General features: G+C 43.8%; 1 long non-coding RNA gene across 2 annotated transcripts in view; it reads left to right on the forward strand.

Annotated features, from left to right (window-relative positions):
- Positions 1-22,360, forward strand: part of LOC110262069 (uncharacterized) — a 49,874-nt gene that overhangs the window by 24,888 nt on the left and 2,626 nt on the right. Inside the window, exon 1 of one of the 2 annotated variants that reach the window (XR_014813691.1) lies at positions 18,253-18,399. The exons of the other annotated variant lie outside the window; for it this stretch is intronic. This is a non-coding gene — a long non-coding RNA (uncharacterized LOC110262069). Of the gene's footprint in view, positions 1-18,252; positions 18,400-22,360 lie in introns of those variants that run through there. 2 annotated transcript variants of the gene reach the window in all.

Raw genomic sequence — 22,360 nt, forward strand, 5'->3', positions numbered from 1 at the left:
AGAAGGGGGGTTATTGTCAGGATCCCTCTCCTGGACGGAAGAGAAAGCTCCAGGATCTTCAAGGAACTGAGATGGGGACACTGGAAAAGCCTTTGAGAGCCACAGCTGTCACTCTCTCGGGGTTTGTAAGGTGTCCCTGTTCTCTGGTTTCCTCTGCTGTTGCACTCTGCTTGAGCTTTGCTACTCCAACCTCTAAGCCTCAAAATCTTTCCTCCAGCACACTATCAGAGTTTGTAGGTAAAGAGAGAGAAAGAGGGACCGAGAGAAAAAGACAGAGAGAGAGAGAGAGATTTTGATTCAGTTATGCATCCATGGTCAGGGGAGAAACCACTGTCACAGCTCAAAGTGATAAAAAAGATATCAGTTGGTAAATATGCTCAAACCTTCCCCCAAAGTACTTCTATTAGGGACACATTTTCACACTGGTTTCTGTTTACCAGAATCTACTTCTTCACCTTTCCTTTCTTGATCAGACTGTTTGACACTGCAGTGATAACTCGAGAATTCTATTCAGGGTCTCTGAAGAGCTGATTAGAAAAGCATTCTGAAGTTGGCTCTCTGAATCGTTATTTGAAATACACTATCTAGAATCCAAATGGCTTAATGAAGTATTTTAGCTCCATTATTCAGATGATAGGCATAAACTTGTGTTTTTATGTTAATCTGAAGTCTTTTCCTACATTTATTCCGTGGTCAGAGGCAGCAAAACAGGGAATCAAACACATCTTTGAAAATAGAGAAACCTATTAACAAATACAGAAAACACTGTAGTAAAATTCCTCTCCTTTGTGTCACAGCCAGGCCTGGGGTTACAGCTGCTGGTTCGTTCTATAACCTTCAACGATATCCAGCCTCCCTCGATGCTTGCCTTTGCCTAGAGCTGCGAGTATTTCCTTAATAATTTATGCCACGTTTTTCATTTCCATTCAGTTCATCACTTAATCAGCAGAGTCGTAACTCCACTTCCCCTAATACATCTTCATTTTCGACCCCATTACCTGTACCGGCTCCAAAGCCTGGTCCGCTCTTGACATGGTGTTTCTGTTTCCTAGGTGCCCTCTGGAGTCTCCTGCAATCTGCTCCCTGCTAATTGGTGCAGATGGGAGCAGGAGGCTGAGCAGAGCGCACAGGGGAGGGAGCAGATTCTCCTGGTAATTCAGGGGCCCTTGGGAACCAAGGCACTTTGGGGAAGCTGCTTTCCCACAGTTGGGCACAGTGAAAGAGCAGTTTCTGGAGAGTTTGTTCCACAACATTTTTCTTACCCTTCAAAGGGGTATTTGCAAAGCCTACGCTGGTGTTGGCTCATCCTCCTGAGCTGTACCCCTAAGGAAACTCAGAATTATAACGATAAATATCATGCTATTGACCCTGGAATGTGCTAATCATTTTGCACATATTAATTCATTTATTCATCACAAGAAGTCTCTAAGATATGTATTATTATCCTTACTTCACAGATGAAGAGCCTGTCTCCGAGAATATAAGCAATTAGCCAAGAGTCTTGGTCCATTTGAGCAGCTATAAACGGAGTACCATAGACTGGGCAGCTCATACATAATGTAAACAACAGAAATTTATTGCTCATAGCTTTGGAGATTAAGGGGTCTAAAATCAAGATGCCAGCATAGGAGTTCCATTGTGGCTAAGCAGGTTACAAACCCGACTAGTATCCATGAGGATGTGGGTTTGATCCCTGGTCTCTCAGTTGGTTAAGAATCCAGCATTGCCATGAGCTGCAGTATGGGTCTCAGATGGGGCTTGGATATGGCATTGCTGTGGCTTAGGCCGGCAACTACAGCTCCAATTTGACCCCTAACCCGGCAACTTCTATATGCTGCAGGTGCAGCCCTAAAAAACAAAACCAAGCAAGACAAAAAGGATATCAGCCTATTCTTTGTCTGGTGAAAGCCTGCTTCCTGGTTCATGGATGGTCGGGTTTTCTTGCTGGACCTCACATGGTAGGAGGGGTGGGGGGCTCCACAGGGTCTCTCTGATCAGGGCAAGAATCCCATTCATGAAGGCCCTGCCCTCATGACCCCATCACCTCCCAAACCCCATCCCATTGAGGACTAGGTTTCCACACATAAATTCTGAGAGGACACAGATATCCAGCCTGATGCGATGGAGACGAACTGGTGGGGGATAGGCTACTTTTGGTAGGGTGGTCAGAGAAAGGCTTTCTGAGGAGGTGATAATTGCTGAGAACCGAGTGATTCAGTGGAGTCTCCCAGCGGGAGCTGTAGCAGCATTTGTATGTGGACATTGCTCTGTTAGTTGCATCTCAACTCTTCAAATTCAATGACAACACAATGAAATTTGTAGTGAGACCTCCATATGGACAGTCTGTGAGCTGGGTGTCACTTTTTCCATCCACGGGCAGTGGCTTGCTTCTGGCTCGGTTCAGGGTTGCCCATGGGAGACAAAAAGAAGGAGGTAGAAAGAGCCGAGTCTGGGAGCAAGAACAAAGCACAACTAGCTTACTGAGAAATCTTGGGAAAATTTTAAATGTCTTCAAAACAGCTCAGATTCCTCACCTGCTTTTAAAGAATGGGTTAGAAGAGGGGTGGGCATTGGAAGGAAAGCCTGAAACTTCCTCTCTCTTCGTGTATCTGTGAGTCCTCACCTTTGGTTTACCCATTAAAGATATCCCAGAGCTATTTACATTTGCAAAACCAATGAAAGCTGATATTTATTAACCTCCAGCCCCTATACATTTTATGTACCGTCTTAGCCATTACAACCTCACAAAGTAGCTACCTTTATTATCTCCACTTTATAGATAAGGAAACCGAAGCTCAGAGAGATTAGGGAAAGGAAAGGAATCTAACATTTAGTGAACATTTACTCTCACAAGGGGCTGCATGTGGTGATTTTTAAGATATGACCTTGTTTTATAACCATATTCTCTGTTGGGTCTCTTAAAGTCTTCAGTTTACCAATAGGGAAACTGAGGCTCAGTGATCCTATGGGATTAGCTCAAAGGATACAAAGGAAAAGACAGAGCCAGGGTTTGAGCTCAACTCTGTGCTGCTGCAACTATCCCTTCTTTTGCTCCATTTCACGTGTAGCCAGGAGATGGGTGATGTTTACCCGCAGGCAGGACTGTGGACTTCTCTCTGCTCTAGCGGATCCATCACTCTTAAAGGACTCTTGGCATATTTCCAATTACGAGACTGGACTTTTAAGTGTCACGTGAGTTATGGGGCTCCAGTGCCTAATCATACCCATCAATATCACCAGTGAGGAACTGGTACCAACCTCATGGATTTTTTATGAGGATTGAATGACATGATAGATCTGAAGTGCCTCATCCATGGATACATAAGGGGTACTTGATAAATGGTCTCTATTGTCATTACTGGGAAATATGCCTCTTCTTCTTTCCTCTCCAAAGCTGAATTCAGCACTTTACATCGGATTAAATACAAAATATATGCTGGGTGAATAAATACATGAATGAATGTAAAAAGTAAGAAGTTAAAAACTTGAAGTTGGGGGACCTGAATAACTGGTCCAGGCTCTGCCATCATTAGTGTGACACTATTCAGAAGTTACCATTTCTGAGTTTTCTCCCCTGTATCATGGGGAAGTTGTCCAGAGTGAACTCTATGACTCTTTCTACTGAAGGATTCTCAAATTACTTAATTTGAAACCAATAAAACACAAGTTCATTTTCTGACTCTTGACACGGCTTAGAAACCCTATCTGATGCTTTACCAAAAATGAACTGCTTTTTTGCTATCCATGTGGGTGTCTTTGCATGTAGGCTGGTTTTCACATTTTGGGCTTTAGGACAAGAGGGGCTATCTCCCCTTTCCTTTCATTTTATTTTATGTAACTGGTTCTCAACCGAGGAAAGGTTGGCCCCTCCGGGAATATTTGATGATGTCTGTAGATATTTCTGGTTGTTACACCCGGGATGGGATGCTAGAAGCCGGGGATGCTGCTAAACATTCTACCACACATACAGGATAGTGCTCCACCCCAACAAAGAATTATTTGCTCACATATGTCAATAGCACTGAGGCTGAATGATATATACCACAAATATATTCTCCACTGTTTTATGTGTGGAGAACATATTTGCAATGAACAAGCCTCCCCTAACACAGTGCTTGAAAGCACTGCTTCCCGTCATCTGCCCTGATAGCAGGATGCTCGCAAGCAGAGGTCTGGGCTTAGTGATTAAACGTGCATATAAAAATCCCCTGGTGTTTTAAAGGATTCGAAAGCACAATGAGGGAGGCTATTACAGTGCATCAGGCTTCTGCACAGAGCAAATGCATTACCTACCTATAATGAAGGATTTCGGAGTAGATAAGGGTTGCAGCCTCTACAGGGGAATGTTTTAGCTGGGGGCATGCGGATTTTAGCTGCATGAATAATATCATCATTAATGGGAATCATTATGCCCGCCCTGCACCGGAAATTTACCCCTGAATGGGTAGCAATAGCCCACAGACGGAGGCCATTGAAAACCTGTCTCACCGGCAGGATGATCGGAGAAGGATTGCGTGGGCAGCCATGTTGGCTGCCAGCTCATGAATGGCTTCGGGCCAACCCGTCTGTGCCCGGAGAGAATAAGGCAAATAGGGCAACATTATCTAGTAACAAGCGTGAGCCGGGGTGACATTGGGACAGGTCATGGGTCTCTGGTGCCACCCCCCGCCACACACACCTTGGAGCCTTTTCTGTTCATGTCATAGCACAAAGCCTCTGTGTCCTGTCACTTCCCTGGCAGCCTTCCTGACACCCCCTCAGAAAATAGGCTAATAAATCCATCCTCTTTAAGGTGTCAAGGATTCAAGTATGACCTTCTGTAGGATGATTTGTGATTTGGAGGCATGTGGTCAATGAGGCACCCACCATGGAGTAGATGTTTGTTTTTCTAGCAGGTCTGCTGCAAGGGCGCCTCAAAAGATACAATCAGCCTCTGGGTATATCCCTCAGGTCTTGATTTAAGTTGCTGTGGAGTCATTTCTTGCACATCGCAGTTTCTAGAATTCACTGGGTAAAGCAGTAAAGCGGTGGGGGTGTGGTGTTGGAAGTGGGGGAGGGGGCCCAGAATTCAGGCCCCTGGATTCCTACCCACACCACTCCAGGCCACATCGTATCATGCCGCAGGGTCTAGGAGCACCCCTCTGGCATCACACGGACTCCCTGGAGCAGTGCTTCCTAAGCTTTTCCTCATCGAGGCCCATCTAGAAAGAGGTGCTCTGTGTTTGGAATCCAGAATACGAGGAGGGCTCTACTCTAAGTTGGAGGCAAAGGCCCTGAGGGCTGAGTGGGTCAGCAAGGTCTGGCCTGGGAGGCTGTTCTAGAGGGCATAGGATGAAAATCACTGTCCTTGGGTGACCTTGACAAAGCCATTCTAATGCCTTGAGACTGAAGTAAGTAGAGGATTACAGCTGCAGTGTTAACTGGCATCATATCAGAGTCAGCAGGATTGAACTCACTCTTTAATGCATCAAGTATTCATGGAGCACCTACTGTGCACCAGCTACCCCTCTAGATGCAGGAGAGATGGGGGTTAATAAAGCCTTGTCTTCAAGGAGTTTATATTTGAGTGGGATTGGGACGGGGAACACATAAACCACAAATAAACACACAAAATATATGACCAGTGAGCCTCCTAAAATAATGCAGGACCAGGGACTAGTGCACGTATGTGTGTGTGTGTGTGTGTGTGTGTGTGTGTGTGTGTGTGTGTCTGTGTGTGATTGTTAACTGAGATAAAGGGATCAGAGGAGACCCTTATAAGGAAGTGGTCTTTGGCCTGAGCTGGAGCCAACCAAGGAAAGTGCTGGAGGAAAAGAGTTTCAGACACAGAGCACAGTGAGGGTAAAGCCGGAGGTGAGAAGCTGATCAACATGGTCAACAAACTGCAAGAAGCCCCATTTTTGTCTTGGAAAGTTTTAACTCACCCCTGCCAATTTTTAGTCATTTTGACTTTATATATACATAAATATTTGACTTTAAATATATATAAATATAATTTAAATGTATATTTGCATTTGATCCTTACCTTGAGCCTTATAATAATCTATCATTGGCCATTTTCATACTCACAGACATGATGTCTGGGGAAGTGGGGTGACTTGGCCATGCCGTGATGTTGGGGAGTTTGGAAGCACTGGGCTAACCTCCAAATTTACACTCATCTTTACTCAGAAGCTAAAAAGATAGATGGATATTTGTAGACAGACATCATTTTGAGTTATCTTTAGGATTTTTAAAGGGGGGGTTTCCTGTCTTCTTTATAACAACTCTATGTGGTTGGTCCTATTATGATTCCCAAAGTGAGACATAAAAAAGTTGCCCCAAAGTATGTGGCCAAAACTTATGAGTAGCAAATACACAGGCAGAGTTTGAACCCAGGCAGCCTGACTCCGAAGCCCACATTCTGAGGATGATCAGGATGTCCAGGCCAGCGCGTTGAAGGTTTTTAAGGAGTTGGGAGGGGGTGAGGGGTGAACAGCTTTTCCCACGTGAAAGTCAAGGGCCTCTCTGGGGCCGTTGGTGGGTCCTGCTTAATTCTGGCAGCGACCTGTCAGAGCCTGCAGGAGACTTTGCAGTATTCTTTTTATTTAAACACAAGACCTGATGTCCATTTTCATCATGAGGCAGGCTTTTCTGCCAGCTGTTTGGGGAGTCCCAGTCATCACTTCTTGGCCTGTCACTCAAGCTACTCTCTACCCACCAATCTCTTATTGAGATGCCAGCAATGGAAGGTAGGAAGACTTGAACTTCAAAACACTGTATTCTTCTAGCCTCCTTTACGTGTGGCTCACTCATTGTGCAAATACGGAGCATATAATAAACATAGAAGTGACAATCTCATGTTCTGCAATCAGTTTTCCTCCTTGTTCCTTCCCTATGTTGGAATAGGGACAAATCCCAGCCTTGTGACATCCAACCTTCATTTGGAAGAGCTGCAGAGCCCCACATTTTCATGTGCTGGGCATAAAGGAAGAAACGTTTGTGCTCCTTCCTCCCTCCCATTTGTCGTGGGATGATCAGAGTTGACGTTCAGACAAAGCTTCCTGTATCTACTGTGGTTAAACTCTGCTCAAGGGCCCCAGGTTGACGACTTTGCAAGACCAGCAGAGCAATGTCAATATCAAAACACACAGTATTACATGAGGAGAGGTTCCCTTCTAGTGGGGATAGTCAGAGAGCTTTTTCAAAAGAGACAGCAAATGAACTTGGTCTCTTAACACAAGTCAATTCACTTAACAATTCAGCCTTGCAAACTGCAACTCCAGAGAAAGAGCCATTAGGTAACTGTTTCCCTGGGTAGCTTTCATCAGGTGATGGCTATGCTCAGACAGGCTTTGGGTACCACTGTAGTTCTTATCAGAGCATAGAGAGAATGTATTGTCTACACTTCAGTCACTGATGCCTGTTTCCTACAAGCAAGGTTTTCTGACATTGGAAAGATCACTGCATATCTCAAAGCTTCAATGTCCGTGGTTAATTAATAGAGATAATACTTCTGATGGCAAAGGATAGATTAATATATGGTGGATCAGTCTGGCTTCTGAGTTGCAAGCAATAGAAACAAAATCTGGCTGAGTTAAGAAGTCATGGGATTTATTGAAAGAATCTCCTGAAGTGAAGGGAACCAGGTATAGAGGCAGAAAGAACAACCAAAGCCAAGCCACAGGGACATTACTATGGACAGTGCTGCTTCTTTCTCTCCATGGTTCTTTATTCAAACTCCCAGGCAGGCACAATGGGTTGCCTGAAACTGCCACATATTCTTGATTTTGGCTGCAAGGGGTGCAGTTTTCAAGGTAAGAGGTGGGTTCAGCCTCCCGGCAAGACTCATTAAAGGGAGAATTATTTAAACGTCAGAAAAAGAACTAGGAGTTCCCGTCGTGGCGTAGTGGTTAACGAATCCGACTGGGAACCATGAGGTTGCGGTTCGGTCCCTGCCCTTGTTCAGTGGGTTAACGATCCGGCGTTGCCGTGAGCTGTGGTGTAGGTTGCAGACGCGGCTCGGATCCCATGTTGCTGTGGCTCTGGCCTAGGCCGGTGGCTGCAGCTCCGATTGGACCCCTAGCCTGGGAACCTCCATGTGCCGCGGGAGCGGCCCAAAAAATAGCAAAAATACAAAAAAAAAAAAAAAAAAAAGAAAAAGAACTAGATGATGGGTATCCCAAAGTAAATACAAATGTTTACTTTCTGAAGATCAATGGGGTTATATTCCCAAACAGAACCCAGTGTACAACTGGTTCTGAACAAACGTGAGTTTTATTTTTACCCTCCTTTGGGTCAATATGTTTACTGTGGATGATCGTATTAATGAAATTTATAAAGTACATTCAAGTGATTTGTAGCACTTCCTTGCTCATTTATTATTTCTTTGCCTTTTTTTTTTTTTTTTTAAAGAGTTGTTTTAGGGGAATTGTGCCTCAGGCCCCTGAAACCAGTAAATATATGAAAGACTATGAAAATAGCTTCATGTGAAGCTGAAAAATATCAGTTTCTTTCATTTGCATGTTTTATAGACTTGGCTGTCACTTCAAAAACTCTGCCCTCATTCTCCCTGTTCACTATATAAAAACTCAACTCATACTTTCAGCATTTTGAATATGACAGGGCTTTAAATCTGAGCCTTATGAGTGCTGATCAGCGGACAAGGATACTTTGCAATGTGATTTGTGTGTCTAGAACTACTCTGCTTGTTTTCTTCCTTAATGACTAAGTCACTCCCTGGAAATAAATGATCGTCTACAGAGGCACGTGCAGACGCTCAGGCCCTCGGGGTACTTTTTTAGTGACTGGAGAAAAATCAACTAAATGTGTGGGTGTTGAGTCCAGTTCAATTCATCTGCTCTGAGGTTCCCTTTGGCTATGCAAGTTGCTTACGAAGCAGGATAACTTATTATAACAAGGACAGAACTGAGTTCAAACTCTTTTTTATCACTCACTAGCTGTGTGACCTCAGGCAAGTTATTTAACCTCTCTGAATCCCAGTTCTCTTATCAGAGGGTATGTCTGAAAATTTTATAAAATATTATCTATAAAGTGGCCTGTAGCGAACGTGGTTCAAAATTTATTCTCAATCAATCAGTGACACAGGTGCCATTGAGGCTACATTTTTGTTCGGTTCTGCTACATCTATGGCATTTACTTTCTTTCTTGAAAAGGATATGGAATAACAGCATGATGATGGCAAAAACCAAACCCTTTGAGGACAGAGATGGTGTTTAATTAATTTTCCCTCCTGGGGTTGGTAGAGTGCTCTGCACAGAGAACAAAAATCTGTGCCCATTTAATAAAGATTATATAATTAGAACTCATGGAGAGATCTTTCCATCAAATGAAAAAAATTCTGGAGTTTTAGACAGTTGTGCAATAGGCTCCAGACAAATTCATAGTGCCACAGGATGTGGTTAAGGAATAGGCTTTATTTGGGAAATTTACAAAACAAGGGTTAGTAAGAAAGGAAAGTACACAGTCCAAAGAAAGGTGATCTAGGGCCAGGGTACTCAGCTGAACAAACCCTGGGGATAAATTTGGGGGCAGGACACATGTCCCCTATAATGATACTTTCTCATCATGTGCTATGTCTGAAGGTTTGTGTCCCCTCAAAGTTCACATATTGAAATCCTAATGCCTACTGTGATGGGGTTAAGAGGTAGAACTTTGGGAGGTGCTGCACTCATAAGGATGGAGCCCTCATGGGTGTGATTAGTGCCCTTAGAAGGAGACCACACAGGGATCCTTGCTCCTTCTGCTAAGTGAGGACACGTAGTACCAGGGAGAGGGCTCCAGCAGACCCTGATGCTGCTCGAGCCTTGATCTTGTACTTCTAGTTTTCAGACTGTGAGAAATAAAGTTCTGTGGTTTATAAGCTACCCAGCCTGGGGGACTTTGTTATAGTATCTTAAACAGACTAAGACAGAAAAATCTAACCCAGGGAAGGGACTTAGTCCAGTGAGTGTGGTGTGCAAGGAAGGGACAGATATGCTACTTGGAATCTAGATTCTCCGCATTTGAGTGCTGCTGTTACAGGAGTTGTCTAGGAAAGCTAACTTCCGGGTACCTGTAGAATTTGGGGCCTTTCGGTCATTGCAGGTTCTCCTGCTGGGGAAGGAAACCCCTAGTCCCATGGCCAGCTGAGTTAAGGAGAAGTTCTTCTTGCTGGGGAAGGAGTCAGCCCCAGTGCCAGATAGCTCCTTGTGCAGACAATTCAGAGAGAACTTCTGGAGCCATTTTTTTTTTTTTTTTGTCTTTTGTCTTTTTAGGGCCACACCCGCGACATATGGAGTTTCCCAGGCTAGGGGTCAAATCGGAGCTGTTGTTGCCGGCCTACACCACAGCCACAGCCACAGCAATGCTAGATCCGAGCCACATCTCACAGCCATACCGGATCCTTAACCCACTGAGTGAGGCCAGGGATTGAACCTGCAATCTCATGGTTCCTAGTTGGATTTGTTTCCGCTGCACTACGATGAAACTCCTTTCTGGAGTCATTTTTAGATGATCTTATTTATAATGTCACATTGAATAAGTTTAACAATAACTAGTTTAACAAATAACAATAGATCTATTGTTGCTTTGATAATGTTAATACTTTGTGTCTTCTTTTTCTTTTTAATTTATATTTTAATTCAAGTATAGGTAATTTGCAATGTTGTGGTAGTTCGAGGGCACAGCAAAGTGATTCAGTTATACATATATAATATATATAATATTTTGTTTCTTAAGTTTTACTTTTTCTGTAATCGTTACCAAGAATTACTCTTTCCCAGGTTCCTACTCTTTTTTTTTTTTTTTTTTTGTCTTTTTGCTATTTCTTGGGCCGCTCCCGCGGTATATGGAGGTTCCCAGGCTAGGGGTCTAATCGGAGCTGTAGCCTACGCCAGAGCCACAGCAACATGGGATCCGAGCCGCGTCTGCAACCTACACCACAGCTCACGGCAACGCCGGATCGTCAACCCACTGAGCAGGGGCAGGGACTGAACCCGCAACCTCATGGCTCCTAGTCGGATTCGTTAACCACTGCGCCACGACGGGAACTCCCCAGGTTCCTACTCTTTATCAGTCACTTGACATGAAATTCTCCCAAGAACCTTGAGAGGCAGACATTACTGAGTCCATTTTGCAGATGAAGAAATGATTTTTTGCAGAATGGAAATGATTTGTTGAAGTCCTCAGAGCTGGTCAGGTTGGAGCCGATACTTAGGTCTCTGCTTCCAGAGACTGAGCTCTGTCTATCAGCTAGATGCTTCCCTAGAGATATTGAAGAGGGCAGAAAGATGGTGCCTTTGTCATCTTTTCCTTTTGCCAAAGAACACAACAAAATGCACTGCTTTTCTCCTGCCTCTGTAAACCTCAGAGGCGTGGGGATCCTTGACACATGGGGCTAGTCCACACCAGGAATACAAGTTATCTGGCCTGACCAAAGAGGAAGCAATTATGTCCTCTCTGGCCCCATGCCACAAGACCAGCAGGAGTGTGGATTGGAATGTTCAAGATATCAGCCCAAATTTTTCATGCACATGTACAGCCCTGCTGGTAATTCGCTAACAGTGCTTTTGATTCAGTGGGTCAACCAAATTAGCCTAAGCATGCTCTCTGCCACATTGGTTTCCATGGTCGTTAATGAGAAAAAAATAGAAAAAAATTGGATCCCTGGAAAGCATGCCAAAAAAAGTAAGCATCACCATTTTAACTTAGCATGAGTATTGCCATAAAGAATGTCCATTGTTTTAGCCCGATCTATTTTTCTTGTGGAACTTCGAACTGTATCCTTCGCTGAACTTTTGTCATGTCTTATAATGTTGGACATTGTACCCAAAATCTTGCAATTGTTGCAAAGCCTTAACTTACTATTAAAAAGTGCTGTCACTTCAATGGGAACTTTTAGCTGGTGATGAGAGGGAGAAGCAAGGTGACCAAAAGACACATTTGGTCCTGGAAATGGATTACACGTTGGCAATATTCCATTCTGTTCTAACTAGTTATTGTGATACACAGCAGAGAGAGAGAGAGAGGAATTTCATTTCATCAATATCTCTGAGTCATTTGAACATGCAAAGGCAGAGATAAGAAACTCTTAGTCTCTCAGTCCTGGGTCGGTAACTTATTGATTGCATGAGTTGTTCACTAATGAGCCACCTTCGAGAAGGCCAACACCGAAAAGTTTCTATCCCTAAATGTGCTGACACGTTTAAAATGGAATGTGCATTTGCAAGAACACCTGGGTGTGAAACTAGGGATAAAACTCTTTGGAACCTTTGACTTATTTCTTGGGCTCACAGTCATATATTATTCATGCTGATAATTAATTGCCTGGTCTATTCACATCACAAACAGGGAAGAGGCAGAGTTCAAAAGAATACTGGAAGTTCATTGCCACAAGGAGGAAAGTTTGTTACTCAGTTTTTCTGACTTGTGCTCTGCCTGAGAATGAGATGGGCAAGGGGTTCCCTCAAAAACGAAGAGTTTGCCAAGATCACCGTGCTGGAAATTATGAGTGAGACAAATCACCTTCTTTTTGGACCATGCATTGAGGAATTGATTAGTGGTGTTATGACTGTAGCTGCCACAGCATAAAATAATATCTGGACTCCTCCAGAATGTAAAAAGGAAAGCTAAAATGCACACACACACACACACACACACACGTTAATGAAGTATTCACATAGCAGGTCACCTTTGGAGTCTATTATGTGATTCTCAGAGCGGAGGAACTGTGCTCTTGGATCAGCCTCAGCTATCTGAGCTTCCTTGGGTGCTGGGCCAGGGGTTATAGGGTGTCCCAACCCGAATGGAGCCCCATTGAAGTTTGCCATAAATGACATTTTAACTTTCCTTTCTAATTCAAGACTAATATCAAATGCATGTGATTACACAGATGTTAGAGCACTGGGCATGGATCGAATTGTTTCACATTTATAAACTAATTTAGTCCTCACAATAGCGCTGTGAGGGAGGTACTCTCTCTGACTTACAGAAGAGAAAACTAGATCCCAGAGGAGCTCCTTGTTCCCTTCCCAAATTGCAGTTCCAGCTCAAGGCTGCCTGGAAGGCTCAGCCCACATTTTATACTTTCACCCTGCAGTGCTCGATCCACCATCACTTTCCCTCAAGCCACATGAAGATGCTATCACTGTATGAGGACCTTTTCTGGTTTCAAGGGAAAGAGACATAACCCAAACTACTTTAAGATGAGATTTTTTTTTTCTTTTTACAGAGGCACCTTTGGCATATGGAAGTTCCCAGGCTAGGCAGGTGCCTAATTGGAGCTGCAGCTGCCAGCCTACACCACAGCCACAGCAACACCAGAAACGAGCATCATCTGTGACCTACACTACAATTTGCAACAATGCTGGATCCTTAATCCATGGAGCAAGGCCAGGGATCCAACCCGCATTCTCCCAGACACTAGGTAGAGTTCTTAACCACTGATTCACAATGGGAACCCCAAGGTGAGAATTTTTATTTCTAATCCTAGAACTGCAGTATTCAGGTGTGGAGCCAGGCCTAGCTTTAGACTTGCTTCCAAATGTCCCAGGCAGGCTGTCCGGGATGCTGGCTCCAGCTCTCAGAACCGCCTTCCTCCGTGTTGGCTTCATTCTTAGACAGGATGTGTTTCATAGGTCGTGGATGCTGTCTTACCATCTCCCAGCTGAGCAACGCTACCAGAGCTTGCTGCAAATTAATGTTGTCTTACTAGTTTCTTCCCTTTGCAATTCGGGCTAGGAATCTTATACTAGAAGGCTTGCTGAGGTGACTGTATTCTAAAAGTCTTTTTGTGACAACCCCTTGACATTCAACTCATTTATTTGCTGATAATGGAATTAAGACATGAAGAAGAAGCCTGAAGGAGTGGGGGAAATATCTGGATTTTGTGTCAGCATAGTTTTAAGTCTCATTTCTCATATATGTGACTCTGGAAAGTCGCATGAATGGAGTCATAACAGGTGGATCAGATCAAACAATCCCTCGGGTCCTTTCCAGCTATTTGGGTCCCTGACTGCATCAGGTGATTTTCCTAGAGGATCATGGCTATTTGATGAAAACAATTCAAACAGTCCCCTAGGCCTTTGGGTTCCACGTCCCATATGTGATACAGCATCCTGGGCATTCTTTCTGGTTAAAAATAACAGGAAGCCTGCTGATGGGTTTCAGAAGGGGCTAAAGTCAGGAGATTGCTCTCTGGGTTATGGGAAAGTATTTTGGCCAAGTCTGGGGGAAAGACAATGAAGAAAAATTAACAGAATGCTGCAGGAGGCCTTAGGGTCTCATTCTAATTTTTTACTTTCATTACCTTCTGCCTAAAGCCTGATCCTCCGTTAACTGATCTCTTCTTCTCATTGGATTAAAGCAGAATGGGGAGTCATCCTGGATGGGGCACAGATGTCAGGGGTCTTGATCATAATTGGGTTCTGAAGACCTTAAACCCCTAAGCTGGAGAAGTGAGGCTAATCCAAGCCAGGGATCAACTGGAGGGGTGGGTAGAGGGGGGCAACCAAGGGGTGACGGAGGTGAACCAATGATGGGAAACTGATGATTCTGAGGAGGGGTATAGTGTGAGGGGAAGATGGAAAGGGACCCTTCGGCAGTTTCAGGCCTAAATTCTTCAGATACATTTTATCTTTTTTCCAGTTATTTCTATAAACTGGAGCCGGATAAACAAACTCACAAGCAAGTAACTATCACCTGGAAATGCCAACTTGAGTGATTCACTAAGATAATTTTAAACTACCAATATAACTAGACTAGAATGCTGGCACATCTATTCTGGAAGTGGGTTGAAAATTAGAAGGTTGCCTGGTGAGCACAGCTCTAGAACAAAGGAGTTAGTGTCAGGACAGAAATGTTTAATGACGGTGGTCTAAGTAGCCCAGGATGTGTTCTCTATAAGAGGGACATACAGGGGCTGCAGGGCTCAAAACCATGAAACAGGGCCCCTCTCTTCTGCCAACACTGCGCTCTCTGACTCTGATTTCCCGAAAACCAAGGGGCCCCTTCTCTCCATCCCATGCGCTTGGCCCACTCATTCTTCAGATGAGCTTTTATTATGTAACATTATTTTTGATTTGCTTGCTTGTTTGCAGCAAATCGTTGGGTCTCTCAGGCATCTCGTGTATATTTTACATCTCTTAGTGTTGACTTTAAGATAGTCTAATTCTCAGAATTCAGGGCTATAGATTGTTGTCATCCGTATCTGTTATTTGTAAAGAGATTCTGATGAACACTTTCCTCTAAGAATTCATGATCGATTTATGCAAAGTAAAAACATTAACCTATGTGTGTTTTGGAACTGTCCCTCTCTGCTGCCACTTTGCCGAAGAGAATTTTACTTCCCACATTTACCCTCTGCTCTTTGAAGAGGTTCCACTGTTGCTAGATTTGTTCTTTAGGTTGCTGTGGTGTTCAAATCACCTTTGGACACATGACATCCTTGTTAGACTTTGCTTCCTTATTGGTAAAGTGAGAACTTGGAGATGAGGGTTCTGAAGGCTTGCTTTTTTCTAGTCTCAACAAAATAACATTTCTGTGGTTCTTCTCCTTGGGCTGGGTTTCATGACATCATGGGGATTGGACTTTATACTAGAAGGTTTTACAAGGATATTTTAAGAGGTCATTAAAGAAGGAGAGGGACTTGTTCTCATAATTGGTTACTGAATGCTTTCTAAAAAAAAATGTCTGCAGCCGGGAGTTCCCGTTGCGGCTCAGTGGAATCCGACTAATATCCATGAGGATGAGTGTTTGATGCCTGGCCTCGCTCGGTGGGTTAAGGATCCGGCGTTGCCATGAGCTGCAGTGTAGGTCGCATACATAGCTCGGATCCCCCGTTGCTGTGGCTGTGGTGTAGGCCAGCAGCTGTAGCTCTGATTTGACCCCTGGCCTGGGACCTTCCATATGCCTCGGGTGCAGCCCTAAGAAGCAGGGGAGAAAAAATGTCTGGAGCCAGAAGTACACTGCAAAAGACGAGAAAGAGAAAGAGTGTGTGTGTGTGTGTGTGTGTGTGTGTGTGTGTGTGTGTGTGTGGTGGGGGGGGCAGGTACTAGACATAGACTTAATGGAGAGTTTATGGGAGTTGCTTTTCTTTTTTCTGACATTTAGCAGTCATGCTCCAATAAAATTTAGTCTGGTAAATAGGATGATGGCAGTGATTTCATTGAAGTGAATTGGTTCTGAGGGACCCCAAAGGATAAATTTCAATATTATTTTAATAAATGTAATACGGCGATGTAAATACTGACATGCATCCATTACTCAAAACAGCTCTCTAAAGCTGGACTAGAGAAACACTAAAGTCTTTTTCTGCTTTAAAATTAACTGTTAATTAAAACAAAACAAAAAACTTCTACCTACATGGGAAGATTTACTCACATTTGTGTTTCTTTTCTGTGGAAGGATTTTTATAGATTGTGTTCAGAAAATTAACGAGATTTACAAGAACGCATCGTAATCCTACAAGAATAGATAGGACCACACATCCAATATAATAGCACTATTTTAAAATAATAATGGAAGACACTTTTGTATATGCAATTGATGATCAGGGATCTGCGGGGATCTGCAGGACAGCACAGGGAAATCTACTCAGTATTCCGTAGTAGCCTATATGGGAAAGGATATATGTATATATACAGCTGAATCACTTTACTGTAGAGTAGGAAGTAGCACAACATTGTAAATCAACTATACCTCTATGAAATTTAAAAAATAATTTTTTTAAATTAAAAATACAGCAAAGAATAAAATGCTGCTGGAAGAGTATTAGGTAAATTCCATAATGGCTGTAGTATCTTCTGTCCAGAAGAGGAAGCACTAGCTCCAAAAATTACTGCTGCAACATGGAAGGAGCTTATTAAACGTCAAGTGACAAGAAAGCTGTACATGGATGGGTGGTATTAAGGGCAAGCCTGGATGGCAATACAAAAAGGCTCATTCATTCAAAAAACACATACACCTGCTTTTCTATGTCAATAACATATGAAGCAGGAGAACGCAATGGTAAATCCAAGGGCCACTAAGGAAGTCCGTGTTTAACGAAGGGCCAGACAAGCTCGGTGCTTGTGGCCAGCTTCTTTCTCCGTGTGACTCTCCACCAGGGCCGGAAGCATCTTGCAAGTGGCTTCCTCTCCCTGTCCTTCAGTTCCCCTGTTTCTAGGACTGGACCAGTCTTTTCCTGGTGTTGAGAACCTGTGAGGTTTGCTTGATGTTTCTAAAGCCCTATGACATCTTTGGGTGCAAGAGAGCATCATCAATATCATTACACTATGGTCCTGAATGGTCCTGAGACTCAGGATGCTTTGCAGAGGTGTGTGCTGACAGGTAGCCCTTCCCTGATAGGGGAGCAGGTAAAGTGCAAAGTGGTTTGGGAGACCTCAGTGAGATGGGCCCTGCCAGTGTATTCATCTTCCCAACAGAGCCAGAATGAGAGAGGATGCAGTTACATTTTCTTCTCTGTATGCAGCTCTTAGATTACCTTTTTGAGAAAATTAGCAACTTGCCTTTCGGTAAATATTTTGAAGGTTTACTATTGTGGCTTAAAATTTGGGGGTTGGAAGTGAGCCCAGCGCTTAATGAAATTCACCTCGTACCTCATTAGTTCATTAAAGGGTGGGGAAATTTCGTTCCACAGAGACCTCTTAAGGGAAATAATTTTATTAAAATCCTAATTATTATTTTAAGGCTTATAAATTAATATTCTTATTTGTGAAGTGTTCCCTCTCCCTGCCAAGGATGCTGCTTTGACAATTAAAATATAATAAAGATGATTAATAATGAATAAACATAAAATTAAAATATCATAAAATACGCAATTAAAAACCACTAAAAGTCCTAGCTGAGCAGAATCATTAGAAAAGGCTAATCATGACCAGAAGAGAAGTGCTTCTGGAAGATGATGTTGCTAAGCATTATTTAACCATGGGGAGTTTTTACAAAAATGCCTAATTCATGACTTAGGGATAATGATGTGACCCTTGATGCCTCAAATGAGAAAAACCAAAGGGACAAGTCATGCCGTGATACATAAATTGACCTTCAACTTATGTCTGTGTCATTAAAAAAAGCCCATCTCAAACCTAAAGAAAAGTGGCCAGGTATGTTGTCAAGCCTGTATCATTGATCATCAGAAATTTTGATATTATTTTATTAAATGTAATACTGTTGATGTGAATACCGACATGCCTGCATTACTCAAAACAGCTCTGTAAAGCTGGACTAGATAAGCACCAAAATCCTTTTCTGCTTTAAAATTCTACTCCGTCCCAGGAAGCAGGAGCTGTGGTGCGGCAGAAGAGCGTGGAACAAAGATTTAAGACGTCTGGGTCTGATGGTTTTGCCTTCCAGGAGCTCAGTCTCCATATCTGTAAAATGGAGAGTATATTCTCATCTTCACTGGGTTGCTGAGAGGAACAGGTACGAAATGCATGTGAAGATGCTTTAAATGTATACATTCCTAGAAACAACACAAATATTTTTGCTTTAGTTAATTAGACACTGAGATCAAAGTTGGATGTTTTTAGGCCCCATGGTTTTGGATGGTCTTTTGGAATCACAGGTTGATTCTGCCTCCTTTCCTGATTTTCAATGTTCTTTTTTAAATAACTGATAGTTTACAAAATATATTGCCTTCATATTTTGATAATCTCACATTAATGAATCAGAAGTTAACATGCTGTTTTCATTATTTTAGGAAAAGGATTTTCCCCATGGAAAATCTTAATCAGAATAATATCCCATTGTGGCAGGGAATTTTAAATCTTTCTGTTGGAAATTGATTCTTTTGTGCTTTTAAAGGTTCTTCAAGATTCTGCTAGTAAAATGCCCTGGGAGGGGAAAACATGTAAATTCTTGCCTATACCTTTTATGCATCAGAAAGAGAAGGTTTTCTTTCTTTCTTTCTCTCTTTCTGTCTTTCTCTCTCTCTCTCTTTTTTTTTTTTTTTTTTTTTTTGGCCACATCTGGGGTGTGCGAAAGTTCCAGGGCCAGTGACCGAACCTGGGCCACAGCAGCACCCGGAGCCACAGCAGTGACAACACCAGATCCCCAACCTGCTGAGCCACCAGGGAACTCCTGGGGATTTTGCTTTCTGACTAAACTGGTAGCTTAGAATGAGGCTATGAGGATAGTGGAAATCCCCACCCCTGTGCTAGGTGTTGTGTGAAGTATTGCGTGTAACTTGTACTCTGTCATTATTAAATACTGGCATGCTGGCCTTGTTCACTGCCTTGCATGCACATGGAAATGGAGGCACAGAACAGTTCAGTTAACTGGTTTACACGAATGCAAGATTACAAGACTGGTCAGCCCAGAAGCTGGGATGCAGAGTGGACATTAGGGAGAGGAGGGCTTTCCACCAAGAAGAAAGGCACCGGCCAAACCTCCAGTGCAGATCTGCCTGGGAGAGTGCTGTCCTTCACATCTGATGCAGAAGAGACCCCGTGGACAGGGACACACATGCATTTACTTGGGAGTGTGTCATGGGGTGCTAGGTGGTCTTGGTACCTCCCCCATGATGGTGGCATTTGCTGCTTCATTCAAGAGATGGGATAAAATAGGTTTTTACTCCTAACTCCCATCTCTACTCAATACCTACAGTGAGAACATGGGATCTTTGTTCTGAGATGAGTCTTCTCATCTGTGAAACAGAAATAAATAGTAGCTGCCTCCTTAGGAGGATTAAATCTGGCAATTCATGTAAATGTATAGCCTAACACCAGCCCAAATCAGGGTTCTGTAATGTTAGCTGTTGCTGCTGTAAATGTCTCAACTACTGGGGTTAATTAGAATGCACAAAAGTTGGATTTCCTAGGACAACTCACTCTGGCTCATAAATCCTTCGATGGCCTCTTATAGCATATTATGGACGGAATGTTTATGTCCCCTGAAATTCATGTGTTGAAATGTGACACCCCCCCCCAGTGTATTTGTGTTAGGAGGTGGGGCTTTGGAGAGGTAATTAGGTCATGAAGGTGGAGCCCTTAAGAGTAGGATCAGTGATCTACCAAGAAGAGACATGGGAGCTGGCTTGCTCACTTTCTCTCTGCTCTCCACCCTGTGAAGATACAAGAAGATAGCCTTCTACAAGCCAGGAAGCGGCCCTTTCCCAGACACTGGATCTACTGGGACATTTGATCATGGACTTCCCAGTTTCTGGAACTGTGACAAATAAATGTTTGTTATGCATAAGTTATTCTATCCACGGTATTCTGTTACAGAAGCCTGAACAGACTAAGACATGGCAGAAAACAACCCCAGAGTTCTACTGGTTTAAAGCTTAGTGTCTTTGGGGTTGATATTCAGTGGGATTCCTTTTCTCTTTCTCCCTGGGATGGTACTTGGGTTAGCGGGAAGGAGCTTTGCCTGTGTGTTTCCTTTCCTGAGTCTCTGCTGGCTGCTACTTTCCATGTCATCATTGGTTTTGTCCCCACTGTGGGAGTTCAAGCCCATGGCCGCAAGATCTGAGATCCAGCAGGGAGGCTGGAGGCATAAACCATCTTCATCTGGGCTGGTCTAATGTTGGGGTTCATAGTTGGAGTGGCGGTCTTGGAGTATGTGGTGCACACAGGCCCCCACCCCCACTCATGGTCCATTAGCATTTAACTTTACTTCTGTTTCCGGGGGGTGGAGGAGGGGAGGCCATTACCCCCTTTGGGCTCTGCCAGCCCAGGTGCCCTGCTTCTGGACTGCTGTCCAGAGTAGTGTGCCTGTGTGATGCTTCCGTCAGCCTCTGTTCCTCTCCATTCAGTGGCCCAGAGTCATACTGAGTGCTGGTCAGCACCTCCAGAGCATAGTGAATGGGGCAGGGTCCCTGTTTTGACAAGGAATACCTCAGTCTAGTTCCTTCATGACCCACCAAAGGGGATTCATTTGTAAGCCCCCCATCTCCAGCCATCCTCAAATAAAACAGGAATGCCAGTCACCTTGTTTTGAAATCACCCACACCTCCCGGGAGATTTTCTTGCCACCCCCTACCTCCAGGAATCACCTGGCGGTAGCCCCTTATAGTCCTCTTCCTCCTCCTCCATCATCTCCCCTCTGCTCTTCCCCGGGCCTATCCCTGCATTTTGTCCAGGAATGGTTGCAGCAATGCAGTGCTCTGGACAGTTTCGACATTGGATGTCACAGTCTCTCTTAGACAGACCAATTCATCCCCCTGCAGGGGTGTGTCTGGCACCTGAGAGAGGTGTTTCTTTGAAGGTCAAGACTGAAGAGTGGAATTTTTTTCTCATTTTTCTAAGCTGGCTACCATGATTGGATGTGTTCCTCATGCAGAGGGTTGAGTTCGGGGCCTCCTGGGTAGCATGGTGGTAAATCCTGAGCTCCTCCTGAGCATGGGGACTCTGCCACTTTTACAGAGGATGGGGATGAGGCTCGGAAAAGGGAAGTTACAGGGCCGGGTCAGTAAGGGGAGGGCTTAGGACCCTCGTCTTGAGGAATGTGGCTCCAGTCGTTCAGTGAATCATTGGGAAGCTGAGTGTTTCATGGTGGAAACACTAGGTTGTGTGTGTACCCAGCGCTCTCTCTGACTTTGTCTCCCTCTCTCTTTCTTGCCTTCATGAGGAAGATTCTGCCCTGAAGCCACAATGAATTGATTGTTCACTGCTGCTTCCCACCCCATGTCTTATCATTGCGTTGTTCTTTCCTCCTGGATTCTCTCCATCTGGAAAGCTCAACTCCTTTTCCAGTGCTCACATTTAAACGGTTACCTTCTCTGTCACATCACCGCCATGCCCTCCTCGGAGAATGACTTGCTAACTCATCTTGTGCCTGCAGAGGGGATGTGTGTCTACCTTACCGAATAGGAATTGTGCTGCACTGTGCTTATTATAGAACTTCTCTTCTTCTGAAGTCTTTCCCTCCAGGTTAGAGCCATTCTGAAACATATCTGTATGTTATAGCCAATAGGGGTATTTAACGTGGCATTTCCCCTGCCCTTTCCTTTCTCAATGCTTGTTTGCGTGTTTTCTAATTGATGACATTCTAGGATGAGGAAATATGGGTGATGCTTCCCTTTTGCTCTTGCCGGGTGTGTGAACTCAGGACTTCACATATAGATGGACTAATTTTCATCTTTTTAGCCCCAAGTACTTGGCAGCTTGTCCTGCACATAATCAGCTTTTGAATAAATGGATGCATGAATGAATAAATGATGTCCCAAGAAGTTTGCGCTTGGGATCCATTAAATGCATTTAAGGTATGGCTTCCTAGGGTATCGGGCATTTGCTTGGAAGCTCTTAGACTGAGAATTTTTACATCAGGGAACCAGACGTATCCTCACAAATGTTTGACTGTCCACATGCAACTGCCGCTTCCTAACTATTTAAGTCTGTTCATCAGTCAGTTGAACTTGATTTCTTCAAATAGAAAGATGGGA

Source organism: Sus scrofa, chromosome 8 (assembly GCF_054392235.1).
Source record: "Sus scrofa isolate SSC_HxYL_T2T_F1_AM1 chromosome 8, Sscrofa_HxYL_maternal_Yorkshire_Landrace_v2.0, whole genome shotgun sequence".
In the NCBI taxonomy this organism is placed as follows: domain Eukaryota; kingdom Metazoa; phylum Chordata; class Mammalia; order Artiodactyla; family Suidae; genus Sus; species Sus scrofa.